We start from the raw sequence: 25826 nt of genomic DNA on the forward strand, positions 1-25826 counted from the left end.
AACTAGTGAAACTCGTATATTCATATATCAATGAAAGATACATGCAAGTAAAACTCAACGGAATTGTTTCTTCAAGGCACAAAATTCTGGCGGGAGTACCTCAAGGTTCTCTTCTGGCCCCAATACTTTTCACAACTTAAATGACAGATATTCCTCTCAATCCAAGAACAACTACTACGGCCCTTTATGCTGACGACACCGCTATTCTAGCTAGATCACTCAGTCCTCGCCTAGCAATCACTAGACTCCAAAGAAGTATCAATGAGCTAGCAAACTGGTTCACCAACTGGAGGATTCAAGTGAACTCCCTCAAAAGCTCAGCCATAATGTTTTCAAGAAGAAAAATCTGCAACAAAGAAGACATCCTGCTCTCTGGTCAAAAGACCCCATGGCAATCAGAGACCAAATATCTTGGGGTATTAATGGATAAGAAACTCCTTTTCAACAAACACATCAATCTCATTTGCTCCAAATCTTCCAAATTCATAGCTCAGCTCTACCAATTGATCAACCTTAAGAGCAAATTGAACCTACATCATAAATTGCTTCTTTACCTGGATGGTAATACGTCCAGTTATTACCTACGCCTCACCAGCATGGAGTCACACTTCAAGATCAAACATTTCAAAATTACAGAGAATCCAAAACAAATGCCTTAGGATGATTCTGGATGCACCGTGGTTCGTCAGAAATTCACAGATTCACCGAGAAACCGGCAATCCATACATCTCCTCCCTTCTTCGTGATCTTGCAGAAAAATTCTTCGTGAAGTCAAGTTCACATTCAAACCCACTAATAGTACAAGCTGTCAATTACAACGAGACTGATTACTACAAACACAAACGACCGAAGGCTATTCTTCTTTCAACCGATCATAGCTAGCACAACTACCCTCAGAGGGCGAGCTTAATTGCTCACAAATCTCCCACTCCCAAACAACTCTCATTACAGATAAAGGGGAATATGAAAAGCACTAGTGCTTCACCCATCCTGTCAGTAATATTATTGGTTATTTGTAAATATTTTTGTGAGATTTTTGTGAGAGGGTACTGCATGGCAATGCTGTAGCCAATGAAGCTCTAACAGGCTCGGCCATTGCTGTTACCCTCCTGCCATGATCAGAGTTTAATAGTTCAATAACACCTTATCCCTACATTGTCATCTTCAGATCTACAGATAACGGGGAAGATGAAAAGCATTCTTGCTTCGCCCCTTCAAGCCAGTCCTTATAAGGACTATATATAAACATATAAATTTAAATATTTGTGATCCTTTGAAAAAAGTCCTTTTTAGGACTTCCAGGGTAACAAATGGCAATGCTGTAGCCAATGAAGTTTTAACTGAGGCTCGACAATTGCCGTTTCCCAGCCATGACTAGCGCTTTTTAGCTCAATAGCACCCCATCCACACAGATTTTCTTCATTCAGATGACGGGATAAAGAGTCAAGGACTCATTCCATCGCCCAGTTCATTTAAGAACTTAAGAAATAAGAAATCCACATAGATTTTCTTCATTCAGATGATGGGATAAAGAGTCAAGGACTCAGTCCATCGCCCAGTTCTTTTAAGAACTTAAGAAATATTTGTCAGTGATTCATGCAGTGATGTTTGTCAATGGGTAATTAGCAACAGGTGACAAATCCATGCGTGTCGTAAGAAGCGACCAAATGGACGCAGAGATTCGGGAATTTGAGTGCTCTCTTAAGGTTTTTGCCTTGAGGGAGAAATTTGAGTCTCCGGAGAGGGTGTTCTCCGGAACGGCCCGGTGAGGGGTTTTGTCGGTGAATGCTTTTCCCTGGAATATGAGCAGTTGTACTCAGTGGTGGGGTGAGCCCGTCACTGAGTAGAACCAACGCTGAGCTGGACGGTCTTTCGGCCATTATGGAGTGGTCTAGGGATCGTCCTAATTTTTAGAGGGTGGCTTTACTTAATAATCGCCACTATCTTATAAACTGCCTTTAGTATACAAACGGAACTGACACAAAGCCTAGAAAATGTATGAGTTGATCTAGCAGCTGCATCCACAGTCTCATTTCTCTTAACCCCAATATTGCTGGCAATCCAGCACAGCTGATTATCAAAATTAAGGATCTTCAGTTCGTACAACAGTTGTAGAAGCTCACAAAACACTGGATGTAGATTATACACAGAGGACGAGATGATCTATAAATACATAATTGTACAAATTATGTATTTATTGAAATATACAACATAGTCAAAAATGAACCTGAAGTGTTTTGTGAATACTGAAATGGGAACAACGAAACAGCTAACATTCAAGCATTCTCAGATTTTAATTTGCTTTACACGGCAACAAGAACACATCCGCCATTGTACATAAAAACATTTACATCTTTTATGGGGAAAAAAAAAACGTAAGCGTCTGTTTATAAAAAAATAATAATAATAATATAATTTGATCAAAATTTCCAAGAAAAATTAAATCGATTATTTTATATTTTTGAACATAAAATAACCACTTTAATTTTTAAGGAAAAAATCTGAAGAGAAAGGTCATTTCAATATCACGGACAACACAATAACAATGGGGAAGACTGGAACTTTGAAAAAGAAAAGATAAAATGAACAATAAAGAGTAAAAATGAAGTATTGGCTTGCAAATCTGAATTGTGGCATAAATAATGAAGCATGTTTTTTAAAGAAGTTTTGTATTTGTCTGAATAAAAACAAAAATTGTTCTATAATATTTTAAAAACCTTAATTATAGTTTGAAATTAAAATTTTTTTTAAATATGTAACATTTTACAAAATTATTATAAAAAAATGAAATCCAGTAATTAATTTGTCTTATAATGGATATTGTAGTAGATCGTGTTGTATGTTATAATTATTTGATTTAGAGGTCAATTCATTTTGAAATTAGTTTTGGGTAATAGATGGCAATATTGTGGTGGGCAATGGTGTAGCCAATGAATTCTAACTGAGGCTCGGCTATTGCTAATATTGCTAATATGAGTATGCTCTCTTAAGGTTTTTGCCTTAAGGGATCAATTTGAGTCTCCGGGGAAAGTGTTTTTCGACGAGGGGCTTTGTCGGTGAATGCTTTTCTCCGGAATATGAGCGGTTCTGCTCGTTGGTGGTGGTGGTGGTGGGTGGAAGGCCATATCACTGAGTGGAGCCAACGCTGAGATGGACGGTCTTTTGGCCACTATATGGAGTGGTCTAGGGATCGTCTGAATTTTTCGAGACGGTTTTACTTAGTTATAATATCTTCATTATGTGTCTTGAAGAACATACAATTTTGAATCACTGCTCTTACCAAAACAGTTCAGAGTCCTGCTGAAGTGTTGATGAGGCTACAACTGCACGTTAAGCGTTTTTTATTATTTATTTTATTATTATTATTATTATTTTTTTTATGTCCACATTGACAGATATGGAACAGCAGCCAAACGAGATAACATTTGAAGAAGTATATCGGGAATTTATTAGACTGGGCGAACTACTCAACAAAAATTGGCCAGTAAAGGTGAAACTTTATGATACGTTTCCCCCGGCAAGTGTCACAGACGTTGACGCCGAGATTATGGAAGATCAGTCAGAATCGGCTAACCCCACTGCTACAGATTTTCAAGAAGTCCGCTTACGTAAAAAGCGGAGAACAACAGATCAACCACTCAATGACTTCACAATGGAACAAGATGGTCAAATTTTGAACTCCACTGCTTCTCCCAAAGAAAAGGTGCCTCCGATTATATTAAGAGAGAAGCAGAGATGGGCAGATTTAAGATCAACAATGTCAAACCTACACATTGGCTATGTAAAGACCACAAATGTGGATGAAGGAATAAAAATATATCCTACAAAGGTGATAGACTACAGGCGTCTAGCAAAAGAAATGGACAATAGAGGTATACAATATCATACCTTTTCGCTCAGCTCGGAGAAAAATTTAAAAGTGGACCTCCGTGGCGTCTGTTAAGATATTGATATAGAAGATATAGTAACTGATCTTAATTTGCAGGATCTACCTCCTGTTAATGTCTGCAGAATGTACAGATCCAAGTCTCCCATGCCATTAGTCATCGTAGCGATCCATAACATATATAAAAATATCTACAACTTGAAAACAATCTGAGGGTTCATTGTCACACCAGATCCACTCCGAAAAAGGTCATCTTCTGGGCAGTGCCATAGGTGTCAAAATTTGGCCATGCCCAGAAATTATGTAAAGCTGAATTTAAATGTTTGAAATGCGGGAACAGCCACCCAACCAATATCTGCCCAAAGCCAAAAACAACTCCGGATAAATGTGCCAACAGAATGGGTGGCCCCCATTCTGCCAACTACAAGGGATGCATTCGGCACCCAAAAAATAGACGGATGGAATCAGCCAAACAGTCCTCTTGCTCTAGTACAAGAACACCAGAGGCCCCTACACCACAGCCAGAGGCTCAGCGTCCGCAGTCAGAGACATTCAAAGATAGACTGAACCAAAAGCAAAAACGAAATTATGCTGACGTGGCCCGTACAAACAAATCAGCACCTACAAAGCTAACAGCTGTTATTACAGCCTCTCTAGCCAACAGGCTACAAGACTTCAGATTTTCAAATCTTTCAGCAACTTCCACAGAGGTGGCGGCACTGCCATCTTCATTAAAAACTGCATCAAGCCCAATTCTGTGAACAACCCTCAACCACTAATCTTGAGATCACGGGCGTGGAAGTGTTCACCAGCTCGACTGAAAATCTACTCTGCTTACAACCCAACCCTAAAAACTTTATTACACTCTGACCTAAATGCCATCTCATGCGTCAGAGAACCCACCATATAGCCGGGGATCTGAACTCCAAGCACCCTGCATGGAATTGCAGATCCATCAACAAGAACGGTTGCATCCTTTCCAACTTCATAGGATCACACAATGCTGTTGTGGCAGGCCCACTGAACCAACTCATCTTAGTACGTTTGGAACTGCGGACATCCTGGATATAGCTATCCAGCGGGACATTAATCTTTAATACAGCCTAAGATCATTAAATGACTTGTCATCTGATCACAACCCAATACTACTTCAGATAGGAAGAAACGAATACCTGTCTCCTTCCCCTCACTCCTATATATTGTGGGAAAGATTGTCGGAAGTGCTCAGGGATAGTATTGGCAATGTTCCTCACATTCGTACAAAAGACGACATACAATCTGCAGTTACAAGCTTCTCCCAACTAATTAACTCCGTCATAACAGTAGCCACCTTCTACAAATTTGTCCACAAGCCTGGTCGTCTGCCTGAAGACATTATGAACTTGATCAGGGAGAAAAACAGAGCCAGGAAAGATTTCGTAACACTCGTGCGCCACATGATAAAACAAATATAAACAGACTTACTGGGGCTGTGAGAGATGCACTCAAGGCTCACAGAGACCATCTATGGGAAGAAAAGTTAGCCTCTATCTCACCCACTGATCATTCTGTGTGGGAATTACTAAGAAATATCAAAAACAAAGGCAAATATCTTCCCCCAATACTCTCTGACCAGGGCCTTGTACACACTGATACGGACAAGACGGAGGCCATGGCAAGAAATTTGGAAGAGCAGTGCAAACCTGCATATGGAAATCTAGACTTCAATCACATATATAAAATTCACTGACAGGTCAGACACTCACTCAAACTTCCTTATACCAGTACTGACCACATTGCACCCACATCACCTGGTGAAATATATAATATTATTAAAAACTTAAAGAACAAAAAAGCTCCTGGACCAGACGGCATTTCAAACAGGGTGATCAAGCTGTTGCCTCGAAATGCTGTAATGCACCTGACCATTATAATAAATGCAATCTTAAGATTTCACTATTTTCCTTCTACCTGGAAACTGGCTGATGTAATCCGTATACAAAGGGCCGGCGGGCATGCTCTGCATACCCGCATGTGAGCGTCGCTACGAAGGGGGCGCCACCACCGGGGCACGGTTCATTTTTAAGAAACAAAATTTTTATAATAAAAACAAAAAATTCTTAGAATGATCAATATTAAAATAAATAAGTCCGGATACACCGAATAAAAATTTTAAAAAATTGTATATTGCCACCTCTTTGATCAGCCGGCTGTTTACAATTTTGCAACGAGAATTTGTGTCTACTGCAGTTTATCTAAAATGAAACGGTGAACGGTTTTTATGCCCAGAAATGAATTTTCCTACAAAATATTTGTTGCTAGTTAGCCAGTCATATGGTACGCATCTCAGGCTACTGACAGTAGCGTAGTGCGGACTATTATTTCATCTCTGTGTCGTGTTGTGTAGTAATTTCTTGTGAGTATAAAATAGAAATGAAATCAAAAATTAAACAAAAGTTATCCGGTGCACAAAATCAATAAGCGTCATGCTGCGAAAGAAGCAGATATTAAGAAACAAACTGGGGCTCTTAATAATTTATTAAAATATTCTGATGCAGATTGTAACCAACTCGATACATCAGAAATCAAAGTTGAAGAACCGTGTACATCATCCAGTTTGCATAAAAGTACTATTACAACTATTGAACAAGATAACAAGACGATTTAGTTGAAGAAGAGAAGATTTAGTTGTAGTTGACTATGAAATCAACATGTTGTTAGTCTCTGTAAATTTAGAAGAACCAGGTGAATGGGAAAATATTGATGAAAAATTATGAGTTGGTTTAGTTGAAATGGGGCCTGTTCAAAAGAAAAATATAATATATCCCAGAGATAAATAGGGTCGTAAATTTGGCGACACTTATTATAATAGAAACATAGAAAACGGGGAGCTCATGCCAAGAACATGGCTCATTTATTCCGAAACTTTAAAGTCTGTTTTTTGCTTTTGTTGCAAACTTTGCGCACCTACTGAATCAAGTAGTCTTGTAGAAGGCTATAACGATTGGAGAAATGTAAGTACAACTTTGCATAGACATGAGACTAGTTTAACTCACATGAAAAATTTCTTCAAATGGAAGGAACTTGATAAAAATTTAAAAAACAAAACTACTATTGATTGCCAGACTCAAATCATGTTTGAAATGGAAAAGAAACATTGGACGAGTGTTTTAGAACGCTTGATTGAAATTATAAAATTCCTTGGTAGCCAAAATATAGCTTTTCGCGGATCATCTGATAAATTATATGAAAGGAATAAAGGCAATTTTTTAAAATTAGTCGAACTGTTTGCGAAGTTTGATCCCGTTATGGAAAATCATGTTGAAAGGGTCCTACAACGAAACAATAGAGTACACTATTTGAGTAAAGACAGTCAAAATGAAATATTGGAAACTTTAAGTAAGGCAATCAGAGATACAATTTTATTATCAGTTGGAAAATCTAAATATTATTCCATAATTTTAGACTGCACACCTGATGCAAGTAAAACAGAACAAATGACCATTATTATTCGCTTTGTTTCCTGTGACAATGGAATTGTCAAGATCAGGGAAAACTTTTTAGGTTTTGCTGATATATCAGATTCCACAGGACGTGGTTGATGTGCAACAATAATGGAACAACTGGAAAAATGGAACATCCCCATTGAAGACATGCGAGGTCAAGGGTATGAGTGGCAAATATGAAAGGGAAAAAATATGGGCTCCAAAATTTGCTTTTGAACAAAAATCCTCGAGCTTTTTACGTGCTGCTCATACTCTAAGCTCATTAGAGTTTGAGCAGCTCACCATGTGCTGCTCATACTCTAAATTTAATCATTAAGATGCAGCCAAAGCGAATGCAGATACAATTAGTTTCTTTGCAATTATTCAAGAAATATACAATTTCTTTTCATTCTCTTACAAACGTTGGGCAATGAATAAAGAAACAGCATGAAGTACAAACATTATGTGCTAAAATAAAGGACTACAAATTTATTTGTTCTCTTATAACTGGGAATGATTTACTTAACAGATTAAACCCTGTGATTAAATGTTTCAAAACAAAAATATGAACATTACACTTTCTTTAGAATCTATCGAAACTTAAAAATATTCTTACAAGAGTATCGATCAGATACAAATTTTAAAGAAGTTCTAAAAACGGCAAAAGAACTGAGTGAAGAGGTGGATGGAGAACAAGAATTTAAAACTGGTACTGAACTTCGCCGTCCTTCAAGATTCTCTTGAAGGACGGCGACAAATGCAATAGAACTATTATTTATGACGCGTTATGTGCTTTCCGGGATATTTTTCGGAAGGATAATTTAAATATTCAAAACCCTTTCGTTATTATTAATTTTATTGTGTCCAATAGTTTATCTTTCCCTAACTTTTCAATTGCTTTAAGAATACTATTAACCGTACCTGTTAGTGTAGCGAGCGGTGAACGTTCCTTTTCCAAGTTGAAATTGATTAAAACCTACTTAAGAACAAATATCTCGCAAATAAAAAAGATGTGTTAGTTTGGCGTTAATAGCTATTGAAAATGATGTATGTGCGGAATTAGACGTGAAGACCATTATTTCTAATTTTGTGAATATGAAATCAAAAACCCTGAAATTTTAATTTAAAAAATTTCAAGTATATTTATGTAATTTAATTTATTTTCTGTTATTTTGTAAAGATGTTTTTTTTTGAATACTTATATTAAATGTTCTAATTATTTCTGAATTCTTTTCTTATTTTCTCATCTATCTTGAGTTTCTTTTATTTTCCTAAAAGATAGTTCCACTTATAAAAATTATTCAAAAATTTTTACAAGTTACTAAGAATTTAGTAACTTGTAAAATGCAAGAATTTTTTAAACTTTAGTTCAAATAAATTTTAACTTTAATTAAAATTCATTTTAATTTTGTTAGCGATTCGGATCGGTGAGAAGGCTATAATCCCTGCATCATTATATTCAACGATTAAAGTGAAGTGGCTTTATCAAAATTTGCTTTAACTTTTGAGAATTTTTTGAATATTCGGGTTTTTAACGATTATCCTGCGTAGTCAACACCCTCGGTTCGTTACATTTAGCGAACCAACATGTGGTTGTTCTGGCAAAATTTATGTGTAAGAAATTTCAAATAATTTAAATTTTTATTATCGTAAAAGAACCACATATACCCCCCCCTCCCCCCGTGGATCGTTACAGGGGCGCTTAGATAGAAATTGCGGGCGGCAAAGACCCTAGCGCCGGCTCTGCGTATACATAAGCCAGGCAAGAACCCTTACCTACCGCAAAATTATCGTCCAATCAGTCTTATCTCAAACTTGGGTAAGGTTGCGGAGAAGGTCATTCTCTCACGACTCGAAACCTCTGTAAATGACCTGAACATCCTCCCTAAAGAACAGTTCAGCAAGCTGCAGCATACGAGGCAACGGACATATTCATACATAGAAGACCAAAAGCTATTTTAACCTCCTGTAGCGATGCATAATCTCCATATCCAATCAGGACGAGCAAACTGCTCATAAATGTTACCCTCACTGTAACCGCAACAGATAGCGGAGAATATAAAAAGCATCTTGCTTCACCCCTAAAGACATAAATGTCAATTGTCAAAGTCAATAAATAAATAAAATATCCACACGATACAGAAATCTATGTCTTGATTATGTTGCTCTTGACGAAAACAAAAGGAAGTGAAATGCACTTTTACATCAACAGAGAACCCTCCTCGAGACTGCAAAAGTTACTTTAATACTTTAAATTTAATCATTTTTTAATATTTAATACTTTAATAACTGCAGTTTGGGGTTTTGAGACATTTACCAACATATTTTGAACTCTTAAATATATATATATATATATATATATATATATAAAGTATGCGCTGCTTGAAATAGAAGAAACGCAGGTTATTACTTGGCATGGCTCAAATAAAATTGATTCACAAAATGAAAATATTGTTCAACAATGGTGGTAGTGCATGATAGTAATTATATAGACATATTAAAGGTACCCGCATTAAAATATTTCATCTCTAATCCTTTTTTTAATTCCCCAAAATGAAAAGTCAGCACTGACCTCTCTTTTATTTTTATTTATTTGTTCATTTTTGAAAATCGGTGGTCAGAGAGTCTCTCCATCTTTCAGTATCCCCACGTTCAGTAGTTTGTGTGGGTCGCCATATGGAAAGCAATGATAGTAATCATAATTACTATCGTTTGTTTGAATACTCGTTTTGTGTGGGATCATGGTTGCAGCAGCTAAGACTATGGAGTCAGTATCAGTATTCTTGTGTATTCTTGTGACCGATTTTCCTGTTTTGCAGAAGGATTTTTTTTTTAATCTGAAGATGGGTTAACTGATCAAAAACGGGATTGAATAATGTCCAGAAAAAACCCCATAGCGGCTAAGCAGTTATAACTGGCAGTAGCAACTAACACTATGATAGTGTGATCCCTCAGTATCCTTGATATAACATATCAGGGATACTGAGTCAATAAAAATAAAAAGTTTGCCTTCTATCCCTTTGAAACACGATCTTCAATGTGTCCTGACATCTACAAAACCTTCCAATCCACTTCGTAAAAAAAAATTCGGGTGTGTACAAGATCATCTGTAACTGTGGTTGGTTTACACTACATAGGACAGACAGGCAGATCGGGAGAGTACGCTAATCTCGACACATCAAGCATGTTTAAAGGAAAGAAGATAGAAAACAGGACTGGCAGCTATACAACGGAGACCAAACATCCAATATTATGGAAACAAACAAAAAATGCTCTACATAGATTACAAATTTTTTTCAAGAACGTTCAAAGAATCAACTGAATTGATCAAAAAGCCTCAACAATGCAACAGAAACAAAGAATGATTTTACATCAAAACTGATTTTCTCTAATTCAATAGGACACGCACGTAGTTGTCAGTAGTATACAACAGACCACGAACAACATCATACCGAATGCGCGTTTTCCAATGTTGTTACTGTTCAAATATTTTCATCATGAACTTTACCTGTTATAACCTATATTTTTAGATTATTCACATATTTTTCCTCATGATGTGAAACGGGAGAATTTTCATGAAACTACTTGCGTAGTATATATATTCCATCTTACTCGTTTTCTTAGATTAATACCGGCAAAGAACTTTTTTTTTTTTTAATTCTTGGTTCGAAGAAAATCCGAAATTCTGTGAAGAATCCCGTAAAAGAATGATAGCAAGAGTGTGTATAAAATTGTTTATATAAACATCTTAAAATCTATGACGTTAGATTCAGAACTGCAAATCTTTATTGCGAATTATTATAAAGATACTAAAGAAACTGTCAAATTTAATGAAATAAAAACAGACAAATTCTAAATAGAAAAAGGAGTCATGCAGGGTTGCCCACTCTCATCAAATTTATTTAATATATACTTCGAAGAAATGTGCAGGCGATATTATTATTCTTGCAGAATCTCGAGCACAGTTGGAAAAGCCAACAAAATTTTTAAATAAAGAATGCAAAACTTTTGGCATGAAAATCAATTAAAGCAAAACAAAAGCAATGAGAATAGGAAAATATGAGGAAATAATTTCAATAAACTTAGAAAAATCACCGATTTCAACAAGTAAACTAATTTACATGTCAACTCGACAACACAGAAACAGTAAAGTACAGACTTAACAAACGATGGTCTAACATCAATCAAGAAAAATAAATAAGAAAACACTGGTCAGGACACAAGTCAAACATGAAATATACTATAGAGAAGATATAATAGTTATAATTCTTAGACGGCAATTAAGACGGTTTGGACACCTCCAGAGAATGTCCTTTCAAAGATTATGGTCTTCAATGGAATCATTTGAGGAAGACGATCAAGAGGCGGACGAAAAAGAGCTTGAGTACAGTCTTTTGAAGGAAAGGTCACCATTATCGAACTTCAGGGTATTGAAAAAAATGGGCAGAGATAGAACCGGATGGTAAGAATTTGTTTACAAGGCGCCCAACAAGTCACCTCATAGGTGAGAAAGGAAAAGATTATAAAAATTCTAACTGCACTTTCTTCTAGAACAACAAATATATATCTTTTAAATAAAAATAAAAATAAAAAAATAATAAAATAAAATACTCAGTGGGTGCGGGGTTTGCATACCACAGCGCATGACCGCACGAAGAAAGACTTGGTGTTTCAAATCTAGTCAGCGACTTCACGAAATTTTTCTAAGCCTTTTTTCGACCAGTTCCCGAGTTAGTTGAACTCTGGCACGGGCAAGCAGGTTTTTTGTCCCGTAAACTCAAGAAAATCGACCGTAGGACCCACATTATTTCAGACATTAAATATATTCTGTTCGGGACCACGAGATGGCGGCACTTATTAAGCTCTCTCTCTTCACTGTGTGCTGCTTAATTAGTGATAACCTTGGGCCAGCTATTTCTGATTGGCTACCAGTGGAGATTTTGATCTGCCCACTCAGTCTCCAAACGTTAGATAGGGCTGAAACGGCCTTGCCTACTCCCTATACGGGAATAAAAAAGGCGTTAGCTGATTTTTTCTGCTGATAAAAATATAAATAAAAATTCTAAGTTTTGGTTTGCTTGTCTAAGTTGTTTGAAAAATGTCATATTGGTTTGGTCTACTATTTCTGATCTTATTCTGCTGATTCGAGTTTTTCCTTGCATAAATTAAAGTTCATTTTTTTTGTTACCAATATGAAAGACTTTAGATTTTAGTCTCTTATTCTCTTAACATTTTCTATTATCATTAAGTATAAATATCAGATGCATTACAAAAATGCAAATATGCAATGTCAAAATTATTTCAGGATCTACTCCTTTCATAACTTTCCTTCGCAAGTTAGTAAATAATTGTTTCTGATAACAGGAGCTGCCTTTAACAGAGCCGTGCTGTGATTATCTCATAATTCAGTTGCATCCAAAATGTCTCTGTATACTAATCTTCATAATTTTATTTACTACTACTGTTTAAATTATATTCTCCGAGCCTTCGCAGCTCAGTCCGTATAGACCAAGGGCCTGAAACTCAAACGCAGCAAAGGGCCAGTCAATCAGATGTATATCAGACGCGGGCCGTATTCAATATTATTCTATGAAACAAAACATAAACTAAAAAAAGGAAGGCTCTAACAAAGGCCCTTTTCTTGCCGGTCCTCTTCGACTTACGTATACACCACCATTTAAATTTTAAATTTATAACCATTTTTATTTTTAAATTTTAAAAATATAACAAGTTTAGAAAATATAAGTTCAATTACACTTTATTCATACTTTAAGACAATTATTTAAATACATAATTTTGAATTACAAAAATAAAGATTTTTATCTGCGGGTCCTTTTTTTAAGTTGATTTTGATCCTGAAACCTGACATCTTTTCCTCTGTACTAACATGTCAACATCTGCTTTTCGTTTCGTGTTGTAACATGAAGTATTGCATTTAATCTAAAATCTTTTATCCGTGAGCGGAACTTTGACTTATTAAGTTTCATAATTGAAAATAATTACTCACATACATAGGTACTTCCAGAGATTGGCAACATTTTTGCACAATAAATTTTATATTTGGGATATTTACCGCCGAGGTATTTATAAAAATTTGCTATGCCAACTTCGTTATATTTATTTTATAATTCAGTATTTCACTGGAGTTCAATTACTTCCATTCGTTAACATTCGAAAATGTTAATGAAATTCTTCGTTAACATTTTCAATCTTAATTATGAAAAGTGAATTGAATAATAATAATTCATTTTCAAACTGATTGAAATCCGAAAATATTTTCTCAAATTCAATTTTCAATTCTTCAATTTGAGAAATGTACTTTTCAGGATCATTATTATTTCGAAAAATCGATTTAAGTGTAGGAAAGTGCGCTAAATTATTCTTTTCCAACTGGGTTTGCCAAAGATAGAGTTTTGCCAGTAATGACTTAATTGAATCATACATATGACAAATCAACTGTTCACGTCCTTGCAGAGCATATTCAAAGTGTTTAAGTGGCTTGTTTTGTCAACCAAAAAGGCCAAGTCTTTGCATCAATCTTCATCGGTAAACTGAGTAATCAATTTTCGTTTGGATCAAGTAAACATGTCAATTTCTTTTAAGAGTTCAAAGAAACCTTTTTAAAACGACGCCACGACTAAGCCACCTAACCTCCGTATAGTATAGCAAACTGCTGTATTGTGAATCCAATTCATCGAACAAAGCATTGAATTGTAGATAATTCAAGGGTAAGGGTGTATCCAGTTTACTGTTTTAATTACTACACTCATGACGTATCCCATCTTTAGTTTTTTACCACAAAGTGACTCCTGGCGTATTATGCAATGAAACGATTTAAGTTTGTCTTTGCGCGACATTTACTTTTTCATTTGAAGTTTTGTAACAAGTCTGTTACAAAGTTTTGTAACAAGTTTTGTAACAAGTCCTGCTATGGTTGGTGTTAACGTAGTTAACACCAACCATAGAAGGAGCTTATCTGTAGTCGCACTTACTAATTTTGACCAGTCCGCGTGAGCATTTTCAAGACTTTCTCAGTACACAAATATAAATCATTTCCAGTCGTTGTTCCTGACATAGGCACTGTATCCAATAGTTCTTCGGTCACATTCATATCGTCATCAACGCCACGAATAAATATTGCTAACTGGGAAGTATTAATAATGTCTGTACATTCGTCGACTGCAATGGAAAACGCTACAAAACTCTTTATTTTTTCACAATATACCTTGGAAGTTCTCTGCCATATCTTCAACACCCTCCGCAACTACATTTCTTGATAGACTTTGAAACGCTTGCTTTTTTTCCGGACATGTGATTTCGACTGCACTTAAAATACAATTCTCAATAAATTCTCCATCAGTAAAAGGTTTTGAAGCACGAGCAGTTTTTTCACTTATGATGTTACTACATTTAACAGCAGCATCACTTGTGATAACATTCGAAAATATCCTCTGTTGAAACTTCAGTTCATTTTTTAAATCTTTAAGTTTGTCCTCACGCATCTTTTCTATAAGATTTATCACAGTTCTTATGGTTTGTTTCATAATGGCGTTTTGGGTTATGTTCTTTCACCACGCCGACACTTTATCTACATATCAAACATGGAATATTTTCTACTTCCACAAAAAAATATGCCTTCTCCCATTTTTCTTGAAAAGTTCTGCCTTCTTGATCTATTTTTTTTTTAACTTTAAATTCAGACATTGTTATGGACAAGAAAAAAGTTGTTGAAGTAACTTTTTATTAACACACTGTCATATTACATTGGTAACCTGTAACTCATTGACACTGCATCGCGTGGCTTAAAATGACTGTTTGACAAGTAACTTCCATTCAGTAAGTTTTACTTTTGTTTAAAGCTGTCATAAAACATTTAGAAGTTTCAATTTTTTCTGTTTTAATCTCCGCAGGATGTTAGAAGCATTGATTTTTAGAAAAGAAATCATTAAGGTCGTGGGCCGGTTACGAAGCCTTCGCGGGGCGCCAGTTTGCGACCCTTGGTATACACCAGGGGTCGGCAAACTTTTGAGACGGAAGAGCCAAACCTATCCCTCACAACAATTTAAAAATTATGCGAGAGCCATAAATATATTTTTACAAATAAGGAAAATTTATGTAATATTATAGTAAATTTATAGCAATATATAACATAATATATAGCAATATATAACAAGTTATATATTGCTATATATTATAAAGATATAATATTAATTATATCTTTATTAAATGAAGAAAAAATCACACAAAAATTGCTCTCATTGGTTTTAATCAGTGCGAGCAATGAGCTTGCATTTCTTTAGAAAGTTTCTTTATGTCCGGTTTGTAACAAGTCGTTTTTAATTTGAGGCACGATTCCAAGTTGGCATCAGTAATTTGGCTCCTCAATTTACATTTAATGAAATTCATGTTAGAAAACGATTGCTTACATAAATATGTAGACTCGAAGACACTGAGAACACCAAATGAAATTTTTTTCAACTGATGATATGAGTCCGGAAGACTATTCCAAGTATTGAAAATCATTGAGTCTGCCTTCTGTAGTTCTTTTATAGCAGTCTGCTTGCGCTGTGAAATCAGATTGCATTTTTTTTTTTCCAGTTCTTCTATTTCAGTACCAAGGCGTACAAATTTGGAGGTCCATAAGTCTTTGCTTGTCAAGTCCAGCAATTGTATTTCAAAATTAGCCGTGTCAATATCAAACTGAGAAAAATTTAATCCCATCACATTGGCATTAAGAGGATTTGTAATAAAAGTTAGAATCGCTTTATTATTTCTGAATTCATGAAACCTTTGAAGAAAATGTTCTCTCATGTTTAAAACTGCTGTCTTGAAAAAATCCTTGTTAATGAGGGTATTGTTTTCTCGGCGATATTGAGACAAGTTTGGCAAATGAACTAAAGTTCCCTTCTCTAAATCTTCAGCGAACAGAATCAATTTCTTTTAAAACGAAATAACTTCCTCTAGCATTGAGATGATTCAGTTGTGATGTAACGTCCACCATAAAATATAATTTTTGCAACCACTGATCTTCTCTTAATTCTGGATATTGAACATCCATGTTGTCGAGGAATAGTTTGATTTCATTTAGGCAAGATGCAAAACGCTTTAACATGTGGTCTCTGGAAAGCCATCGAACCCTGTTGTACTGGAAAAGATCTGAACATTCGCTCTCCATTTCACTTAGCAACTCTTTAAATTGTCGATGGTTAAGTCCTCTTGGTTAAGTCATAATTTTACCAATTTCTTCTGTAAATGTTTGTGTACAAAGTGCTTCCTGGTGGAGAATACAATGGGAAGTAATCACTTCATGATTAATTTTTCCTTTTAAAATTGAAACAAAACCCTTTTTTTTTGCTCCCGTCATACTTTTTGCACCATCGGTTGCAATTGGCACACTTTTATTGAGTGGGATATGATTTTTTGCATGCATTCAAGGACGGAATTTGCTATGTCCTCTCCACGTGTTTGGCCCCTGAGAGGCAATAATTCCAGAAGTTCTTCTCTCGGACTCTCAGATGATACATACAGACAAAAAGGGAAACTTGGGCTGTGTCCTTGATGTCGCAAGACTCATCTACCGCAATTGTTAAAGCTGAAGCTAATTTAATATCTTCGAATTGTTAGTTGGTCACATTTGAGGACATTGTGACTGTCCTATCTGCTACTGTTTTGGTAAATAACGGTATGCTTTTAATTTTATTTAAAATCTCTGCTTTGTTTTTGAAATCCAGAAAAAGTTCTTCAGATGCATTAACAAAACCACATTTTATTTATTCACCATCGGTGAATGGTTTCCCTCTCTTAGCGATCTCTTGACTCACTACGAAGCTTGCAATATTAACATCATTGGCAGGCTCTCTCCAATAATTAAATACAGAACTTGATTTTTCAACATTTTTTTGAATTTCTTCAACTGCTCTCTTTCTCGTGTCACCGACAGGATATTTTCTGGCAAATGTGGCATGTTTTGTCGCGGAGTGTCTCTCCAAATTTGACTTTTTGTTGTGCGCCAGTTTTTCTTAGCAAATAAGACAGGTTGGAAGGCCATCAGGGTTCGAGATAAACGCGAAAGATTCAGTCCATTCAGTTTTAAAGTCACGATGTTCATCTGTTGTTTTTCTTATTTTTTTCTTTGTAGCCATTGAAAAGCACCCTGAACAATATATTTTCTTTAACACGTTATATAAATACATTATATAAAAAGAACTAAGTGATAATTCAAAATAATAAATGACAATAATTCGAAAATATAATAAAAATAAATCTCACCAGTAACACGTTTTATTGTAACAGTTGCACGTGAAATACAACACGCCACGATAAATCGCGACCGTTAACGTATCTAAATATAATAAAACCAATATTATATATATATATATATATATATATATATATATAATAATTGCCTTTATAATAATAATAATAATTGCCAGGTTGCCTTTATCACCTCAATTCAGTTTCTGGATGCACCTAGCCAAAAGAGAATACTAAGTTGCAGAAACAGCAACGCAACACGGACTCCACTTTCACATTTCGCCATTGCCAACGTTGTCTTGCCCAGTAAAGGACGCCCGTGCGTTCACTTATTAGTCACTTTGTTGCTCTGCAAATGACCTCAGATGTCGAGGCACCCTAAAACCTAATCCTAATTAGTCACTTTGTTTGGCTGCCCTGTCTACCATGTGCTCAACCATCCCCCCACTCCCACTGTATTACCCCCTCCACGCTCGCTTTCCCCTCCCTGACATCGCGCATCTTAGTGCCACGAAGTTTTGCGAAACCTATAAAACAAATGAAATCACCATTATGTAAATAAAATCCTTTAAAAATTTTATAAATGAAACTATGATAGTTTTATTTTCATTTTCAATTTTACTTCAAAGCCACATGTACGTACCCAAAGAGCCGCATGTGGGTCGCTAGCGGCAGTTTGCCGACCCCTGGTATAGACGAAGCCTTTTCGTCGGAAAAGCCTGGGTTCGATTCTCGTTCATGACGTGAGGAACCTTTATCTGGTCTCTTTCGACTAAAGAATGAGTTAACCGGTCTCATACGAAGGTGGAGGATTTCCTCACCCGAGGTAATTCGGGTTTTTGTCCCTCAAAACAGGCAAACTAGCCCTTGAACACACGCTGCTACAGTCAAAAATATATCCCCCAGCGGCAGGCCAGTTGGGGATTATACTAACAAAAGTCGTATCAGTGTAACACACGGACCCTGCATTAGAAGCGGGATATACGCGCAGAAGAAGAAGAAGATTTTAAATTATATTCTCCATTTAACGTTTTGATTAATTATGGCTTGATGAATAAATATTGTCCTTCCACATTCAATTTAACTTCCCTAAAATCTCTTCTTTTTCTTCTTATCTTCAAGGATTAGGCATTTGCCTGTTCTGGCTTCACTGGTCTTTCTCTCTCTCTCTCTCTCTCTCTCCCCCTTTGGTAGATATCTATCCACCTCTTTTGGTAGCCGATATTTTCCATCCTAAATAGTTATTCTTTCCTAAAATCTCTTTAAGTTTGAATCAGTAAAGATAATGCGTCATCTGCATACTGTTTCTTTGATTGGTATATACACCAATAGCCTGGTATGATAACAATCAAAGAAACAAGATGAATATGATACAGAAATTATTTCATATGTAAATAGTATATGAACTTCTTTACACCAATAACAAAGTAATTGTCTTTGGTGTTAGAAAGCAGTAACCTGAATATAGCATTTCTTTGCTATGTTATCTCAAGAAATTATCATAAAGGTCTGGTCATTGTGAGCTACATGTCGAAGAGCCTATTTCCTATAATGGTCATAAATCTCTGCTTCCTCGAAGTCCAGTCCCATTGCAGATACTCTTATGGCAACTCCTCTACGAAATCAATTCCTTTAATGGGTAACTTATGTAACATTTTATTGTTTGAGCAAATAGTTACTACATCCTTAAATCGAAGCTGGGTTTTTAATCCCGTACAGTGATACCAGTTAGGATTTGAGATATCGCCTCATTATCTAGCTCTATGAGGGAGAATACTGTTAATATTTGGTTACAAACTGATTTCTTTAACATTATTCATACTTCGAAAAATCTACTGTTTCAGAAAGCAAGTGATTCATCTTTCAAAATTGATGTTGTGTTGAAATGTCTTTTTACTAGCAGATGCGTATCGTTATGTAAAATATTATTGGATAATAATATTGTTTGATAATGATCCTGTCTAACCACAAAATTGTTGAAATATTATTAACTAACCACAATATTGTTGCAATATTGTTATTTTGATTAATAATGGCTTGTTATATATAATAATAAATTTTAAAAAATAAAACCGTGTCGTTGCTTTAAAATTGTGTTTTCGAGAAAATTTAAAAATATTGTAAATAAATTTCGAAATTTTAAAATATTATAAATTTTACATCCTTATTATATAATTAAAATCCTAATTTTTCTTTTAAAAAGGATTGAAATCGCAGTTTTTATTTGTTTCATTAGAACTGAATAGCCATTATAATTACCTCTATCAATTGCATGTGTGTTCTCCAGCTCCATGAAGTTTCATATAGTTTTTTTTTTTTCAATCACTTTCTTATGATCTCTCTTTTCATCCAGAAATATATCATGCATACTTCATTTTATTTCTTATTACTATTTGCAGGGGCGGACTTAGGCATGGGCTTTATGGGTTCAGCCCAGGGCCCAGTTCAATCAAAGGGCCCTCTTCGCGGTCAAAAAATAAAAATAAAAACAATTTAAATTACAAATTTAAGAAAAAATAAATTATACAAAATTTTTTCGTACCTAGGTAACGTTAAAATCGTTAATTTGCAACATTATTGGATTTGAATTGAATATCAAATATCAATGTTTTAAATGACAGTAAATACGGTTCTGTCTTCTATCGCCTCTGTCGGTAGTCGTTAAAATCAAAATATACTTTGTCATTTGTCAAGTATGCAAATAATATAGCAACGTCAGAATAGGAATGCAAGTCTAGCTCATCCAGCTCATCTAAAGCTTGTTAGCTTAGCGTAGTATGTACTTCCTGCTCTCAGCGTTTGACATTTGAGGTTATGTATAGTACACTATAGTTGAATATTAAATATTCATTTGTTCGGTGAAGTGTACTGTTCAGGTGTTTCGTTTCTTCACTGGTAAGTATCGGCAAAGTTTACTAAATACTAAATAAATATACGTTAAACAACCTAATATGATGGTGGATTTTTTTTAGTTTTTTTTTTTTTTATTTCTTTTCAAATTAAATAAATACCTAAAAAATGTCTGGTAGAAAATATAAAAGCGGAGCTGAAAAACGAAAAATATAATTAAATAGAGAAAAAGAAAGAAGTAAATGGGCAAATTTCAAATTTTTTTGTATTGAAAAATAAAAATGAAAATCTAAACGATACAGGTGCAGTAATAAGCGAAAGAGAGAATAACTTAACTGAAGAGAAACAGAAAAAACAACAAAATGTATATAACAATAACGAAGAATTACTAAGACTAAAATCACAAGCGAGAACCTCTAAAAACAATGTTGACGTTATGGACATTCAGTATCCGATAAAAATATACAAGACCCAGACGATGACCAGCTCTCTGAAGTCTCTGTTGCTATTTTGCAAGAAGATAGTAATAAAGATGCAGAAGGCTTTAAAAAATGCAGAGTTGCGTGCTAAATATGTTGACGTAGGTGTGTGGCCTACACAGCTAAATGATAATTTTATTAATCACTGTCTCTCACATGAAATGACTTGTTTCCAAAATAAAGATCCAAAAAATATATATCCAGTTTCAACAAGGTATTACAAAGAACAGAACAGATAATTTTCAAATAAGTTCTTTGCGAAAAAAATTAAAATAGTCAATTACTGGAAAGGTCTTGGTTGTGCTATTCTACCAGTATGGGAAGTGTTTTTTGTCTAGTGTGCAAACTTTTCTCTGAAATCCCTTCTCAATACACAACCAGATTCTCTGACTGGAAACATATAGGACCATGTTTAGAAGGTCACGAAAATTCTAATGAACATAGGAAATCATAAACGTAAAGAAAATAAGTCTGTCATTGACACACAGTTGCAGGAGCAACTAAGAAAAGATAGGGAATATTACCACAATGTCCTAAAACGTGTTATTGCAGTTGTGAAATATGTAAGTGTAAGAGGCTTAGCATTCGGAGGTCACGAGGAAATATTTGGCTCTCCGCACAATGGTAATTTTATGGGGCTCTGGAATTACTAGTAGAGTTCGATCCATTCATGCGCAAACATATCCAACAACGAGAACTGCGACCAAAGCCTTTCACTTCGTATTTATCAAAAACAGTTTATGAACAAATAATAGAGATTATGGGAAAACAAGTAATAAAAAGAATTATAGCTGAAATAAATAGTGACGATGCAAAGTACTACTCAATTGGGATGACCAACTAGCTATTATAGTACGATTATTATTGTTTTGAGGGAAAAGTGTATGAAAGATGTGTATCTTTCATCAAAATTTGTAGTCACATTGGCCTATCTTTATTCAATTCCTTACAAGAATTTCTAGAAAAAAATGGACTGCCGATAATTGTAGAGAACAGTCTTTTGACAACGCGGCAAATATGTTCGACCGATACAATGGTGTGCAAGCACATCTCAAACAAAAAAACAAATACGCTGATTATGTGCCGTGTGCTGCGCATTCCCTAAGTTGGAGGAGAAGCGATTAAAGTTGCAACTCAAATTGTGGACTTTTTTGGAACAGTGCAACAAATATATGTTTTGATTGAGCGGGAGATGGTAAATCCCGTTTTATTTTATAGCCGGGTACGAAACTCGGGTCGAAATCCATCGACATCCTTTCGGCTAATTTAAATATTATCTTTGCAAACATGTTTTTTTTTCTGCATCTACCCATAGGTGGGAGCTTCTAAATCGTGAAACTAAACTAAAATTTTCGATAAAAGGTTTAAGCCAAACTAGATGGTCTTGTCACTATGATGCTGTTAGAGCTTTAAAAAATAGTTACGGTGATATCATGAACATATTAAAACCTTTTAGTGACAATATAGATGAGAAACTTGATTTTCGAAGAGAGGCACAGAAATTATATAATGATTTGGCGAAACTTGAAACTGCGATTTTAACTGTTTTTTGGGAAGAAATTTTAGAGAGATTCAATTTAGTTAACAAAAAAGTTCAGTCCCCAGGCTTAGACGTATGTGAAGGTGAGAAATTGATTACGTCATTAGAAGTGTTGATGAGCAATTTACGAGAACAATCGGATCAGAAACTAAACGAATACGAGGAGACAGCCAAAACATTAAGTACTAGTGTGGAAAAAGAATACAGTGATTTAAAAAAGAGACGTATTACTTCAAAATTTTCGTAAAAATCTACAAAGAAAGTTTCGCTAAATGAAGCAGAAAAATTTAAACAGGTTGCTCTATACGTTGCATTAGATAAGTTGATTATGGACTTAAACAGAAGAGGCCATGTCTACAGGGAATTTAGCAAAAGATTCAAATTTTTAATGGATTTGCAAGACATTAATATCGAAAATATTGACTTGGAAAGTACACGTAATGTTATTGATTGTTATTCGGATGATATAGACAAACATTTAGTCAATGAATGCAGACTAAGCCAGGCTCATATGACTCCTGCGGTGATATATTGAAGCTAATTTGTGAACCCGAATTGCTATACAATCTTCAAAATTTTTTTGGTCTTGCCAATCACCAGCTGTGATGCGGAGTGATCCTTCTCCGGGATGTCCTATATAGAAAACAAATATAGGGACGAATGAAAGATTAAATTATTTATCAATTCCTTCCATGAACTGTGATTTAACCAAAGAATGACAATGTGATGATCAAATAAAAGAATTTGCAGAGCAAAAATGCAGAAGAGTTACTCTTTAAATGTCTCTTTAATGTATTAAAAGAACTTACATTATATAACTCCTGGAATGTTTTATTTATTTTATTTTTAAGAATAAGTATTATTTTTATTATTATTTCTTAGTCTTTATTCTTGACGTGAGAATTTGTTCTTTCGTTTTTTTTTTTTTTTTTTTGTTTGTTTGTTACTAAAAGTAATACCTAATATATTTTATTTATGTTTGATGTTTGTTATGTATACGAAACCTTTTTTCATTATAAGTGTATATAAAAGTTTGTACATCCAAGTGCATCAAATAAAATAAAAAAGTTCTTCAATGTCTGTTGCCTATAATTTTTGCTATTAAAAAAGGATAAAAAAAAACAGTTTTTCGACAAAATGGCAAATGAGTCGCCACAACTAACCCAAACTTGGGTTAATTTTGGTTAATTCGATAGGCCCCCAAAGAGTGTTAGTCCAGGGCCCCAAAGTTAACGGTCCATCACTGCCTATTTGCATCCTTATAAGAATAGTTATTACTGGTCTACTTCTATTTCCATCTCTTAGAGTGTTCCAATTTTTATTTAAAGTCCGATTTGTAATATCTTCCTTTCAATTATTTAATTTGTTACAATTTTTGTTTTGCCTAATGTTGATTTTGAGGGTGTAGATTTCTGAAATTCGTTTTGCACAACATTTTCTTTCTTTCTTTTTTTTTTTTTTTTTTTTTAAATAATGCAATCAGTTATTTTAACACTGCAAGGCAATCAAAGTAAGAATTCCAATTAATGTAAAATTGCAGATGTGCAAAACCAGGCCCGGCTGGTGGCGTGTGCGAGGTCTGCAATATACACAGGTGCCGCAGAAGAAAAGGCGCCTAAAAGATGTCAAAAAATATGAGATAAGAGTTCAAACGAACAACGAATGGTATATATAATCATGCATATATGTCGTCTTCCGTTCGGACCCTTTCAGATCTTCCCGGAAACGAACAAATAAATTCTGAAATCGTATCCTGGAACCGATTATATCACTGTAATTTTTGATTAAAATTTACGGAAATATACCTAAAATAGTTCTTTATTTTTTGATGTATCATAAATCAACTTATGATTAATTGTTGAGTTCCGTGTAAGGGCCGTATCCTAATTTTAATCGGATCGGATGCATGTGGTTCAGTCCTAAAAGTCGGCTTATTACTGATAACTCATTCTTCTCGACATTCGAGCCTGTTATGTTGGCGGGCTGTTAGGGCGGCGTGAGCGACACAAAATAATCGGCGAACTCTCGAGTCCAATGCGAAACATTCTTGTAAAATTCTCTTATCTATTTTCGTTGAATCTTCAAAATTAATTTATTTATTAATGCAAAATTAATGTAAAGCATATTTGAATAAATCTCTTAACTTTATATTACTATTTTATATTATTTTGAAAATTTATATAACTTGAAAAAATTTGTATAAGCAGGACTAATCCGTAGGTAACATTATATTAAAAAAAAAAACTTTATTATAAAAAACTTTTTGGAAAGGCGCCGAACATTAATCGCACACACAAGAAAAATACTACGCGCCGATCCTGTGCAAAAGTTATTATCGGATCTAACAAAGGAAATATTATTTCTTTCATTAGATTTTAAATTTAAACTGCTGCATGAATATGAGGAAGATAAATTTGGTCTTTGTTTTGGAGTTAATCTGCGAAGTCGTTCTAAGGGTACAAAAAACCCGAGTTTCCGGATGAAAAAATCCCCTACGCCCGTAGGACACTGGTTAACTCACCTTTCGTCAAACGGACGACCGGATAAAGGTTCCTACCGTTACTGACGGGAATCGAACCCAGATCTTTCCGACCAAATGGCTTTCTATACTGACTGAGCTACGGAGTCTCGGTCCTAATACATAAGGTTTATTTAGTTACCTTCCGACCTTACGAAGGGGACCGAAATCCAGGTTTTTCCAAATAATGAGCATTGCGAATAATAATATTACTAATAAATACTATGAAAAATTAAGTAAATGAAAACTTTTAATCAACAGCGATTTATTTTTATAACATATTATTTTATATAGATAAAACAGTTTTTATTTATACCAATAATTCAATTTTTCTTTCATATTTTTGAATTAAACAGATTTTATTTCTTGGTAAAGAACTTAGTACACCATTTACTGTTATATATATATCAGATCTTTATACAAACATAAAAAGAAGCAGTGAATTTATTCCGGATTGATTCATTCAATCCAATACTCTTGGAGGGTAACGGATGGCAATGCTGTACCAATGAAGTTTAACTGAGGTTCGGCTGTTGCTGTTGCCCCCTTGGGTGATGAGATTCGAGAGTTTTTGAGTTCGCTCTCTTAGGGTTTTTTGCCTTAAGGGAGCACTTGAGTCTCCGGGGAAGGTGTTCTCCGGCAGGGCCCGCTGAGGGGTTCTTGTCGGTGAATTATTTTCCTCGGAATTTGAGCGGTTCTGCTCAGGAGTCGGGGAGCCCATCGGGGTGCTAGGATGGGGCGGCCGACACTGAGTGGAACCAACGCTGAGCGGTTCTGCTTAAACGGGGAGCCCGTCGGGGTGCTTGGACGGGGCGGCCGTCAATGAGTGGAACCA

This window comes from Typopeltis vanoorti, chromosome 5, assembly GCF_054136105.1.
Source record: "Typopeltis vanoorti isolate ZY-2024b chromosome 5, IOZ_Tvanoo_1.0, whole genome shotgun sequence".
NCBI classification, from domain to species: Eukaryota; Metazoa; Arthropoda; class Arachnida; order Uropygi; family Thelyphonidae; genus Typopeltis; species Typopeltis vanoorti.